Genomic DNA, 14,909 nt, shown 5'->3' with positions numbered 1-14,909 from the left:
GACGTGTGTTATGTACAGATATGTTTGTCCGTTGTTTTTTTTTTAGGGAATTCACCAAAGAATCACAACTAATCACACAATCAAACGGAACTAAAACTAGACTTAGCACTGTCGGCAATAGCTATAGCCGTACCTGTCGAGACAATCTTCGCGACGTACCGGAACTGAAGAACCCGCGGACAAGACGTGCCAGCCTTTTATAGGCAGCGACCCAACCACTTAGATACGCTTCGGGATACTCTTCCAAAGCTCATCCTTGCCACATGCCATGCCCAAATCAACAAAGTCCCTAGTAACAGACAATCCGAACAGCATTCATCGTGTACCGATCGATCTCGTACCGAATGTGTCTATTTGTTGGAATGCGAGGTTGGAAAATTCCTTCAGACGTTGTCGGCAGCAAACGTGGGATGGTGACGATCGACGAGCTTCTCCGCTTCGGTCGTGTAACCGCAGTCGCTGTTCCTTTGCCGTGCGGAAAAGCTTTAGCTGCATGATTAATCATCGTTGCGTGCATGGTTAGCATAAACCGTACCGGTGGGCAAAAGTTTCCGGGCCCCGAGTGCAGTGCGGGTATTGGGCGGGAGCTTTTATGATAAACAAATTTTGGCACAAAATTTATATGTCGCTGCCTGCCTTAGAGTAGGGTAAATCTGCGGAAATTCACAGCGTGTACAGTCGTCAAGTGGTTTGCTTCGGTTTGATGTTTCACTGTGTGTTTTTTTTTGAGTTACATTCGCTCCTTATGCTCACAAACGAACCGTGAAAAGCGCACATTTTATGGGAAATTGCGAATTTTCATCGGTTTGGTTTTTCTATTTACCATTGCAACCATTAAAGTGGCGTAATTTAATGGCGAAATGATATCTAGGCACGTCCGCTTGGACATATTTGATTCGCAAAACAGGTTTTAATTAATATTGTTTACTTAATAAAGAGTATTATTTAGTATAAAAGAGTAAATGTGTAACAACAAGGTTGATGTACAGGTAAAACATTTGAAGGAATTGAAATAATGATGATGAACATGACGATGATAATCGTGGACTTGATGGTCTTGAAACACTTGCTTGTCACAATTTCCATTTTATTATCGCCGTCAGTCTATCCATCTTCCCGCTCATCTTCTATTTTATTATATGGTAGGCAAACCATGAACCATAAATAACGATGTATGCCGATAGCACATATCAACATGTGTAGAAAAATGATTTCTCCTGCGCCTTCTGTATGTGAATGTAATAAAGTCATAAAAGCACCAAACATTCATCGAAAAAAAGACATTTTTTGTTTCGCTTAGCTCCCGAACGCACAACATAGAATTGCGCCATTTGCAATGATCAAGCCATACCACCAGCGATCAATACCAGAAAGGTGAACATGACGAAAAAATGTCCCGTTCCTTTTCCATGTTCCAACCCTGACTGTCCCGGGGTTGCTGATTTGAAAGGGAAATTAAATTTTAAGAGCGAAAATTATGTGGCCTGCCGGCCCTTTTTGACAATGGTGGGAAGGGGATTGCGAAACCGTTTACTGCTTGCCACGCTTCCCAATAAGAGTGGGCGTTCTAATTGGTTCAACTTTAAACGCTGGGACGGTGTTGATAACGGTGCCCGGCGGTTACGTCCGGGAGTACGATAGAACCGGATGACGACGGCAACAGCTTTTAGCTTAAGTATTTATTTTTACGACACTTCTCCACTCCATTACCGACCGAAAGTCTGCCAGAACGTGGCTGCGCCCTCGCGGTTCGTCCTTCGATCGTGTGCGTACAATACGCCGCAATACCCGCTGTTGGAAGATTTTCTCGAAAGGGTGCACAAGTCATTCTTGGCCTTTTTTTCCGGGCCGCGGTTGGAACCGGTAAACGTCGGAATGCCTGAAAGCGTGGACAGAGAGTGCGTACACGAACCCCGACTACATGGTGTGTAGCGATCGTGCCTCCCAAGCAGTCGTTACAATCGAAAACCAATAAATAACAATCACAGCAAGTATAATGCAACCGCGCAAAGGAACGTTTGTAACGCATTGTGATTAATCACCTTTATCCAGATGTGTTACAGCGGTGTTACAGCGTTGTTCGGTTTCCCCCAAGTTCGCCGGCGTCAATGTGTGTTGAGTGCGTCCGGTGGTGTCTGGACGCACCTTTCGCTAATGGAGCCGGCGGGCCTGACTGTGTAACGGCCTGCCGGAATCAAGAGCTTCCACGGTACCATGTAATTGACGCATTGTCGACATGTTCGGGTGCGCTGATCACGGTCAACAATCATCGAACAACGGATCGGTTCCGCTTCGGTCGAAGTGAACTCCAGAATTTTGGGTAAACAGTCGGACATTTGGAGCTGCGATTGAGTGTATTGATTAGTTTGACATTGAGAATTGAACGTTTGTTACGGATGGTTTTTTACGCGAGCAAAAGGGCTCTTCATGTACGAGAATTCTATGTTGAAAGAAGATAATTTCAAATCCGCGATGAAGAATTTAATTATTTACTTTTTAAACCTTAAATACCTTCAATATATTGTGCCCATTTTGAACGATAAAACGCCCAGCTGCGCTATATCTGTTCGTGACACTAGTGTGTTTCACTTATGCATCATGTTCTGGTCCAATCACCTCATCTCAGGCACCGAGGCTTATCTGTGCGGTCGAAATCACAACGGAAAACCACACTCTTAAACGATCGATTATTGCCCACCGGCACGCATAGCTAGGCAGCTCGAACAACCCTATTGAACCAAACCAATTTGACATTTATTGTACCGTAACTGGGCGCCACCAAGCACGGCCAACCGGTCCCGAGTAAAGTTACGATCGTCCGCAAGTCGACCGAAACTGGCAAAACGGAAGAACGAGCGTTCGCCCGCCCCGACAAAAGCCACAGAAAATATTGCACCAAATTAGTCACCCGATCATAAGGCTTTTTACTGTTGATCCGGGTAGAGCATATGGTGGAATTTAAATTATTGCTTGGTGTCTCTTTGGCCTTGTCGCGTGGTGCGTTTGGACCATGTGCTACCATCACTATCGGGCAAAGAACGCACGAAAGAAGGAAGGAATTTTAGGATTGTGGTACAGAACTTGGCTGGTTCAATTTGATCTGACGCCAACGCCTAGTAAAGCTAGCGAAAGAAGGATGTTTGATTGTTTTTTGTTGTTGTTATTGATCAGTTCAGTGAGGTTTCCCATACGATTGCAGGATTTTGGGTCAACCGTAGGTAGTCTTAACGATTTCACCATTTGTCCCTTAACAGTGTCTGAAAAAAGTTTTGCATATGCACGCAATTCCGGAATATTGTATCTGTCGCTCCAACGAACCTAACCAAGGCATGAGTGGCGCTGATGGAAAAGCAATGACATTAGCAGTCGAACAAACGTCCCGTCGCCATTTGAAGGTTACGCAAAGTCGTCGGCAAAAGTTTTTTCAATATCTCCCCAATTCTTCAAACAGCGAAGAACTGGAACTATCACGACATTCTGCTAGGGGAGTGACACGGATAAGCTAAAAGTAAATGGCGAAAGTAAACAAACCCTTGGGAGCTAACCCATGTGCTGGATGAAGAATGGGAAACAAGGGTCTTGGCACGCAAAAATAAGTAGGTTACAAGGTAAACGGAACAATACGAAACACTACCAAGTAGTTCCGAACTGTGTAAGTGTAGTGTAAAATGATCAGATTTTTAGCGGTATTACAATACTCTGTCCTCAATTTGTCTTATGAGTTTCGATAAGTGTAGAAAGCCAAATATTTCTGTCTATTGTATGTGAATATTATTCACAGTCACATTCATCACAATGCTTTTAAACTTCAATGTTTTTCTTTAACAAGTACTAGGATCTCATTCGTAGGTGAATAGAAAAGGAGATGGTCGACCGTGTACACCTGGGATAACAGTTCGGAGAAGGAAATGTCTCCGTGGATGTGGATTGTATTTTAGATTAAAGTTCCAATAAATGTATGACGTGACCGTTTTTTTATAAAAAAAGATAATTACAGTGAAGTGCCGTGCTCATCGGGATCATTATCGCGATAATCGGATAACACGGGGTCAAGTCAAACGAATATCAGATACATCTCCAATTTATGATAACAAATAGTGTATAATGTATTAAAGGTTGGGTTTTTTTGGTGTATAACTTTTATTTCCTGCGTGTTTTGTTATTACAAAGGAAACTATAGTTGCTTTTTAGAATTTGAGCTATTTTTATAACATTATATCCATGGATATTTCATTTCTCCTGTCAACGATGTTTCATGATATATGTCAAATTTCCTTTGGAACTGTCATTTCCGAGCTGTACGGATACTCAGACACTCGGTTAAATGGACTCGGATAATCGGCGCTCCACTGTATACTGTAATTTCCCCCCCCACAAAGACGTAAAATGAGTAATAAACATGAATTATTTAAATAGTTAGTCAAATGTTAAAAAAAGATAATCTCAAAGTGTTAGCGGCCAAACCCAGGCCAGGCCACGCGAAGGAGAGGCCTTCCGAGTCCTTAGTTTAACCCCAAAACAGGATAGTTGAGTTTCTGCCCAAAGAGGGGTTACTGTCGCCAATTGTTCATTAAACTTCCCGCTAGTGTTCTCGGTACGTAGGAACCTATGCCGCGAAAGAAGAACAATCCGATAACAGCAACTTTTCGGGTGGGTCAGAAGACTCGGGTGAGATTCAAACAAAGCCTTAGGAGAGATCAAGAAAATTCAACTGAAAGTCGAGACGTTCTCCGTTCAAGTTCTGAATTAAACCTGATTTTATTAACAAATTTCTTTTCCTTATATACTAACAATGGGGTAGATCACGGGATAAGCCAGTTTTTTGTATGCGTTTTGACGTTTCCAGGCTTAAAAGCTTACAGCTCCCCATACAAACTGCCAAGCCAGATAAGCCTGGGAATCGATGGTTAGATTGTTTTGCTTATGAAAGTGCTCGACAGCTGCTCGACAAATATCAAAACAAAGCATTTTTCTAGCAGGTTTAAACTAGGTTAGGCCATATTTCCCATAGGCTTAGGATGCTAAAAAAGAAAAAAAAAATACATAAATACGCATGATTAATAAGTTTTTTTTTTTAATTTCTGGTGTTCTGGTGTTTAACAATAATTATTTTTATAAAAAAATCAGTCAAAAAAAATTTATCAAAAAAGGTAAATTATTATTTCAATTTACTTGCAGTTTTCCAGTTCACAGTTTATAAAGTCTAAACATCACTTAAATATTGCCTTGAAAATAACACGAAACATAAATTATGCTTTAAACTGAACCGAAGTTTGCGTCCTCCGATTATTTCTCTCGATTATAATAGCATACAGAATATGAACATACCGTTTGTTGTTGCGTTGTGATGCGAAAGCTCATTTAATTTAGCTCACCCTCGTAGCTTCTATCCTTTTAAAAAATATGGTGATGTATTACTTTCTACTTCATGGAACTGTTTCCTGCATTTATACATTTTTACCGTTTGATGTCAAACTTCAACAACACGGAACCCAAACTAAGCGATCTAGAGTAACTAACATTTTGTAGTCCTTTACTTTAATTAAACCCGTTGCGGTTTACCGTTGTACATGGAATTTTATATAAAAGACCCTGGCATTCTGTTAGATTTGAGATTCACCGACTGCTTTAAAATTAAGCATGCGCTCTTAAGAATAAACAGAGATCTTAATTACCTGCACCATTTGGAATGTCAGTTTTGGAAAATGGGATGCTTGAGAGTGCTATACAATTTCTTTGGCTGAAGTATGCTTCTTTGATTGGTGTCCTTCCTTAATACAGCTATAGCACGAGGGGAATGATTCGAAGAAGTTTTCACACGACAGCGCAAGGTGTATGGAAATACATGTTCAACGAAACCTCCGTACTCTAAGCGTTGCCAGTTAGTTCGTTATAGCTCTTCTCTTCAAAGCCATGAACGTCCGTTCCTTATACTTCTCGATCTCTGGCTTACTCATGGTACAGCAATCATCGCTCGTAATGAGAACGTCATAACCATACTGACGGGAAGCCAGCAAATAATTCGTCCAGCTCTTATCAATCTATCAGCATTATAGGCTGCTTCGATGGTCAATCACTGTTTAAAAAAGTTTTTTTAGTGCCGCACCATGACCGTCATGATCTGGATTATATTCTTCGAGTCCGGCCGTATCAGTGTCTTCCACTTGCCATGTTCTTCATCGTTGATACAGTAAAATGCTTCGGATATATTCGCAACGTCGTTCTAAGGATCATGCTTCAAACTCGAACGTTTGTCAGTTAACACACTGAACACTCGAAAATGCGACATGCATGTGATTTCTCCTTTTATTTATACACCAGTTTTAGCTACGTACGGATCGCATACCAACTACACCGCCTACTTTGAACACTACTTACACAACACAACAAAACTGTGATGTTTCTTTAATCACAGTATTTAAACGAATGAGAACGAAAGAGCGAATTAGATATAATCCTTTGATTTTTTTAACATGTGGCGTGACGGGTGACGGGTTAGTTGTCAGCATCGGATTGAATTCTTGAGTTCTTCGCTCGACTCAACAATTTATATTTTTTTTTTAAGTTGAATGTTTTTTTTTAATGTTGAAATAAAGGAATTTCATCCTTTATAAATCACATAAAATTGTTTTTGACTCACGATACTTGAGGAAATTTCTTAGCTTGTATTTACGTATTCCCATAAGTATGAGTATAAAAAACGGTTTGAACATGCTTGAACCAATCTTTTGAAAGACATGTAATACCGAGTAGGATTAATAAGCTGATAAAGGTTTTGAACCGGCTTTTTTTTTGTTGAGACGGCTTAATTGACTGAGGTATAAATACGGTTAATTATTATAAGTATCTATGTATATAAAAAATGTAGATACAATTTTAAACTAAAATAAAAAATAAATATCCTGAAAATCTCGGTACAGAATACCTAATGTCATTCTTTATGTCAAAAATCTATGTCCATATGTGATTGATGCAACCCGTTACCGATTCGCCACTCGAAATCTGCTCGATTATTTGACACATACCGGCTTAAGCTTAAGCTTTCTAACTTTTGGGATGATCTACCTCAATGTTTGACAGTATTTGTGTATTATTTATGCGTATACGCCTACGCATTATGGTGGTATTGGTTAGTTCGGTCGCGTTGGTCTTATCGTTTTTCCTTTATCCTAAATAAACACATGGCTGGTGGTCTGTTTCGGTTCCTCGTCCTAAACATTGAAAGCAGCTCATTGCGCTGCACATGCGTTCCTTACCCAAGCTGTTTATTGCACTTGAGTCGGTTGTTTTAGCTTCCCTTAGACCTCCTTCGCATTATTTATTTACCAATGCTTATCGTTGGTATCGTAAACACAGATCTTTCCAAATTTTCTCAGTTTATTTTGGTCTGGCTCAACGATCCCACGCGATAAGTTACAATTTTTAAACAAATATTCAAATCTAACGTTGCGACCGCAACACAAAGAAATTTTGCAAAACAGAAGTGACATATATTTAATTGACTAATTATCCGTAGAGCTCAGTAATGATAGTTCGAAAGGAAAATTGGCTTATTCCGGGAAACATCGAAGACAGAAGAATGTATGACCGAATTTCATAAAATAAAAAGAGCTCAATTAAAAAAAAAAAAACTAGATTTTTTTGGCAACATGAAGCACTCAGAACGGCCGAGTACACCCGGGATAAGGTGACCTTTCACGGTTTGGAGAAGGAAATGTCTTCAAACGATTGTGAATTGCATCTTAGATTAAGGTACCGCGTTAGTTGTAAGCACGGCCTGGCCGTCCTTATTGAATAAAAAAAGCATTCAGTAAAAATAAATTATTAAAAATAAATTAATTAATAAATTATTAAATTTAAATTAAATAAATTATCTACCCTTGATGGATTAAACGCTGATTTTTATAATTAAAAAGGAGCTGTGTCTATTATTCGTGTTATCCGATTGTACGGCAACCGTCGAGTCCCGACGAGCACGAATAATCGGTGCTCCACTGTTATTCTGTGATGTTTTCTATTCATCTTTCTATTTGTTTTATTGATTTGTTTTTTATAAAGATTCTCAAAAAATTGATTATATAATTCTTTTGTTACTTTATGTACTTATTATTTTTTTTCTGTTTGTTTTTTTCTGTTCTGTTTCTGTTTGTCTTTTTCTGTTCTTCGTGTCCTTTAGATTTATTTTTAATTTTATTGTGCTTTTTTATTTATTTGTCATCTTATCAATTCCTATAGGTAATGAATTATTTTTCTTACAAATAAAATACATGATTCAAATAATACTCATACACCTGTAAAGCAAAAGACATTTTTGATTGTTAAGCACCTGATATGACGTACAATTTACAACTCGCTGCGGCAAGTAGGTCAAAGGCCAACGATTTTGGTAATGCATGTTTCCCTTATATTGAACACGGTTTTATTTTACGCCAAATTAGATCACAGAAATATTGTATGTTACGTAACTGCCAAAACATGCGCAACGCGCTGCTCCATATCAGTAAAGAACCAAATATAACGTCGGCACGTTCCACGATCTTCATGGTCACTTGACAAGAACATCGTGAGCGCAAACAAACCGTAATGTGATTTTTACCTTTACACCGTGCATGCACTCGCTCGGCACATATCTTTATTCAACATCGCAGCGTGGATTGGCCCGTGTTGAGCAATGCGTAAAGTCGCGAAAGTTTTTTACGCGAACTACGGAAACCGGCCGACCGGCTGGCAGAGTTGTGACAAGGACTAAAGTAATATATCGCACCTAGCAGCAGCAGCAGCAGACATGCCCGGAACTATCGGCTTATGGTTTGTCATCGTGTGGGACAACCCCTTTTACGCTGTGCCGCATATATCATGCGGGAGTAAGATCTTGGTTGATTTTGACTTACTTTTGAGAGCACGTGGAACGCATGCCGCATGGCGTTTGAAGGAGAATTTTCATGGGCGGACTGGTAGGCCGGTAGAATACGATATGCCGGCAGCCCTGTCCGTAGAGTGTTGAAATGGATCGATTGCGTTATTTCAACCCCATAAGAAGCAACATATTGGAACGTTTTATCCGCCCCTTTGCTGGTCAAGGTCTTTTATTGTATAATTTAATTTTTCTGTTTAAAAATCTGTTTTTTTAAATGAATTTTGTTGAGATTTTTTTTTGTAGAGATAAAACTATTGATTTTTTCTCGTTTTCTTTGGTTTGTTGCAAGTTTGGCTGAGAGTTACGAAATTAATTTCTTAACATTTACAAACCGAAAACAAATAATTCAGAAAGAATATTTAAATAATCGAGATTAAATAATTACATTACTCTTAACTGTCTGCATTTGACATTCAATTTTCTGTTTGCCAGTTTGCCTCGCGATCAAAAGGAATTAAATTTCTCAACCACCATGCCTATTTTCTCTTCCTACATCGGCTGACCTACTGCAGCAGAAAAATGCATTCATTTTCCAAAAGTGCCTCCCAAAAACCAGTTCCATCAATGGAAGTGCACCGTATCACCTCGCTCCACCGGTCCATTGCTTTTGTCGGTCCGTTCGGTTTCGGTGGTCTAGGTCGTTGTCATGTTGTGATCGCGGTCGTGGATTTAGCATGAAGCCGCCGGTCATTCGATGCCAATTTTCCCCCACCGACCACTGGACCACTGGCAAAAAGCGGCGTCATTTCACACATTGGAAAGTTTAAAAAAAATAAAACAAACGCGACAACCAGAAGTTGCACCAGTTGCTGCGCAGCGATGATGATCGATCGTGGAATTTGCATGAAAATGCACTCCGGATTGCGTTGCATCAGGGGGCGAGAAGGTTTTTAGCTTGGAGTGTTCAGTTTTCCTCGCGTTTTTTGTTTGGTTTTATTTGTGTCTCCATCGGTTTTGAAACTGGGCGGCAGGTTTTACTGTGCATTTATCCACGCCTGTTCGGGGTGTTTTGTGCTCGGTTGAGTGATTGGGAGACATTGGAATATTGATTAGATTAGGCAGACGGTTTTTGGAGTTTTGTTTTGCTTTTGCAAGCAATGAATAAATTTTGCTAATGTTCGTTAAATTTGGAGCAAATGATTTAAACGGCCTGAGGTTATCGCTTCGCCTTGTAAAGCAAATTTGTTTAATAATCCTAGATGTTCTACCATTCATTTTGTTAGCTTTGAATATCTTTCAACTGTCTTTTCCACTTTTTTAAAATACTTTTTCACTAGTACAGTGATTGTGAAATTCGTGTAACTCAAATTCGTTTTATAATATCGTCTATATTTAGTACTCAGTGATCGATTTCTTCTGTTTATGTTACAAAGCACATTATTAATTGATATTTTTTATGTTTGTTTCGACAGTTATAGTAATTTTGCACCAAAACTTAAGATTTTACACACAAATACAATACAAAAATGTAACGTATTATTGGAACCATTTAAAATTTGACACATAAAAAAAATGAATTCCACATATAAAGTTACACGAACGGGCAATATTTTAAGTTTCGCGAATCTCGAATTCGTTTTATTAAAGTGTCGCGTAAAACTGGAAATTACTGTATCTGTTGTTAATTTTCTTTTAATTTAACATGAACATTCACTTAACCATGTCAGACATCTGTTTCTAAACACCTTTTTTCTGCTTACCTTTGATTAGTTCTAATCAATGAATGAAGGCGAAGAATTCAAGGTGGCAGTTAAAAATGCCCAGCTTCCAAAGTTAACCCATACTTAAGTACCCATTTCCAGCATGAATGTTTTAACATAAGCGTACGAATTTCCACGAGTCTACCCACTTTCAGTACAACACAAGGGGCGCAACTGCAAGATACTCACCCCCTCCTTAATTAGTAGGTGAGAGCAAAACACACATTCATTGCTGTTTTATTTCCCATCGATTAGAAGCTTTAGAAAAAAAAAACAAAAAAAAACAATTATTCGAATGTGAACAAGATTTCAGCGAGCGATTGTAGTTAGCGGGGTTGATGGAGGTGCAATCTGACAGATGGACAAATACAGCATATTGCACCCATCACCATTGCAAAGCGGGCATGGAAAATCCGTGCTGGAAGCGTGTGCCAAGTGCCATTTTGCCACGCTGCGGAGTACTTGGGCTGCCCTCCGTAGCTCCAACTGATAACCGATATGCATAGTCGCCAAGTCAAACAGTTTAGGTGTTTTAATTAAGTGAAGAATTATGGGAGCTGTTGAAGGTTTTATAGCGGTTCTAACGTGACTAAATAAGCGTCACGTACAATTAAACCATTTGGACGATGTTTATCTTATTCTTGCTAGTAGAAGTTTTAAAACAAAAATTAGTATAAGCTCGCGTTTGGATTTGCGATTTAAATGAATTTAAGTTGTCCTACCTACTACACAAAACGACTTCACAGAAAAATATAACAGTTATTCAAATGATATTAGTTTTAAAGTACATTTGTTTATCTTCTTGTCAATATATTTGCCACTTCTCTTTTTAACTTCTAGATTATATTTGCAATACTTTTACCAGTGTTTTTAGTTTTATTTACATGTCTAATTACCTACATACATAAGCTTTGCTTTCGAATTGCTTGATGTTCACACTTGCCTATTCTGTTCCTTTTCTACACAACTATACTCTTTTCGATGTTCTAAGCATGATGTAAAGTATGAATTGAAAATGTTCATGTATGACACATAACTGCGCGCATAATGTTCACTTGATCGTGCACCCCGAGTACCCTACACGGAGTTCCGAATTCAACCATCTCGCACGACCACACTACAGACAGAGATCTCCCACCCGCGCAATAACAACAACCATGAAAAAACCGGCGGGAGTATTTTTCGGCTTTCGACGGGGTACCCTTAACGGTGGCCAGCGTTCAAACCTACCAAGAAGCACGAGTGGGGCCTCTACCGTACACATATCGATCTGTGGCCATTCAGTGCCCAGCGGGAGCCCAACATCGGCGGACGCGGTTTTTTTTTGCTTCGTTTGAACTCATAAGTCACTTGTTCCGCGTATCGTATCCGGTGTGCCGGTGGTTGCGTGAATTCTTGTGTGTCAGTTGGAAAAGCCAGATTGCTTTAATTTTAACTAGCTTTCTTAATTAACTTGATGTAAGTTGAATTTCAATTTATTGATTGTTCCAAAAGTTCTTTTCGTACTGGATTTGTCCTCATTATATCGAAGTGTTTTGTGTATCTCACCATGGACATCACGTGGATATCATCTAGATGTCTGGACATTCAAGACTTTCTACTAGGTGTTTGGTGTAAATATATGCAAATAGAAAACGAATTGGAACGATACACTGGATCACGATCGCTATTCTCACCACCAGCATTTCACAAGATGCAAACGATCGATTTGGCGGAGTAACAAAAAAAAAAACAATCTATCACTAATCGGTTTGACCCGTCCAAAGTGCACCATGGTGTCTTGTAAATGCGTGTGCCACAGTGTGCTAAAAGGCCCGCCATAGTTGTACCACCGAAAAGGATTAATTGCCATCACCGATGCGCGAACAATGTTGCCAATTAGGAGCCCCTTTCGTACGGCGACCAACTGTGCGCAGTGTTCGGACGATGGTGCAAGCGGCAGCCTTTTCGTTTTCCACGGCGACGACTTTCGGGTTGGGAAAGATACGGTTCGACACCACGCAAAAAGCTCCACCCCGGGACGGATTAGTGTGAAGGGCTGATGGGGCGGCATTAGGAAGCTTCAGTGTCAATGCAATGTGTAACCGGTGCACACAGAGACCCGTGCAGTTACCGTGCAGCACCGTAGGAATGCTAATGCTGGTGCGGTAAATCAAGTGTGTGTGTGTGTGGGCTACAGTTCGGGGCGAAGAAACGCTGCCCGGAATCCCGGGGACAGTGTGTCGGACATGGTGTGAACCGATCCGTTTTGTCACCAGCCGGGCGACGGTACCGAATATCCGTCGGACGTGAGCTGCATATCGTTTGCTGGATTGATTTGCTCGGTTGTGTACGCTTCGTGCGGTGAAAGATCTCGAGCAGGAAGTATTATGAAGTAACTTTTTGTTTCGTGAAATGGGTGCCTCCTTTTGTAGCACCATTTTGTTTTATTATTGTTCATTAATAATGCAGCAAGGATACATAAGACTACTACTATTTGGCAAACGCGAAAAACATATTATTGTTCCCAGAAGTGAAGGAATAATTTTAATTTTAAAGTTATGTCTCACTCTATGTACAGTTTATTTTATAAAATCAAGCAAATTTTTAAAGCAGTTATTACAGAAAAAAGCTTATTAATTTTTGCTGTTTTTAATTAAAAAAGAAGTCCAATTTTTTTAACGATTATGACATTTTGTTCTTGATCAGCAAACAAGAGCATTGAAATTATTTCGTTTAAGTTTGAAATTTGTTATGATCTTCCGCTAAGATTAATTGACGGATTTTCTCATGAAGGTCTGCCTTGGTTTCCCGTATAATATCTCAAGGACTTTAGATCGAATCTCCTGTAAATTAAGCGAATCTCCATAGCACGGCATGGGATTCCATTCCACGTGCTGTAAATAAGTCTATATGCAGTAGGAGCCACGACCCAAAATGGTGTGTTTTGGTCAAACCAAGAAGTAGAACTTGAAATCTTACAACATAACAGTTGTTTGCGGGGTTCTGCATGCAGGCCCCCCCATGTGTTAAAATGTTTATCGGCTATGGGTCAAAAAAACATTGTAAGGAACCTTGTGATTATAAAGATCACTGTGGTATGGAAAGATTTCCTTGCTAATTTCTAATTTCAAATTTAATCGGTCGGTCGGTGTAATCAAAGAGCAAATGGACGAAGAGTGCTAAACTACATGACAGCAGTAACCAAGAACTCGTTGCTTCACAAATAGTCCAGTGTTGTAATATATTATTCGAATAGTAGGAAAAAATAGTCGAATGAAGTTAGGGATCTAAGTCCAGTAAATTGGGTTCGATGTTTGTAAGAACCCGAAATTAAATAAAAAATACAAAAAAAAGCATTAAAGGAAGAGACTACGTGAGACACGCGCACGGACCAAAATTTTTAAAAATTTAAAATACCTTCCTTTGGCGTATAAAACGTATGCTTTAAATTTATTTTAATGTATCCTTTCAAAAACCCGTCTAATTTGTTGAATAAATTCAGTACAGAGAAGGATGTCAGATATATAACTTTGAAGTATAAACGATTTTACTCTCGGATTTGACTTACGCGGATGTTTGAGATACGCGAATTTTTCCGGCGTTATAGCGGTCCGCTATAATAGCATACCTCGGGGACTGTGCATAGAAAATGACTGGATTTGCGATCTCCAGAGGCAACCTCTCGCCGTTGTGGTTAAATATTTTGAGTTCATAATCGTTTGCCCTAACGAACTTAATATAAAATAATTAAACATCAGGGGTCAGATAATCATCATCATATAAAATGTATGTATATAACAGTTTCATACAAGAGTATGATATGTTTTTTTAAAGATATCTTCGTCCTTCTCCAACCTGCACTGAAAGTTATCATCTTCATCCGTCGAATTATTCATAACTTGCTGAAAGTTAAATACAACATAAATTATCCCCATACATCAACAATGTAGAGGAAAATAGTGTACACAAACGGTCAGTAAAGCGACTAAAGTCAGTGTTTCAGTGAAAATAAACCAGTTCGCTGGGTATCATGATCACATGATCGAATGTGATGGTATATATAAAAAAGGATTCCATTTTTTTTCTGTTACAATTATACTTAACTGCATTAATTGATACTGTATTGCGTTTTACGTACAACTGTCGAATAATTATCCCCCAAAAAAAAAGGTTACATCTCTCCATGGTGATCAAACAGGGCAAATAGGTGAAAAGAACTTGAAGTACGAATGGACAATTTCAAACGATACCAACGTATTAATAGCCTCTTCAGCGAGACTTCACACCGTCAATTTTACCGTCAGCCTCTT

The sequence above is a fragment of the Anopheles marshallii genome, chromosome 2 (assembly GCF_943734725.1).
Source record: "Anopheles marshallii chromosome 2, idAnoMarsDA_429_01, whole genome shotgun sequence".
NCBI classification, from domain to species: domain Eukaryota; kingdom Metazoa; phylum Arthropoda; class Insecta; order Diptera; family Culicidae; genus Anopheles; species Anopheles marshallii.
The sequence above is the reverse complement of the archived record's forward strand: the minus strand, read 5'-3'. Positions refer to the sequence as shown.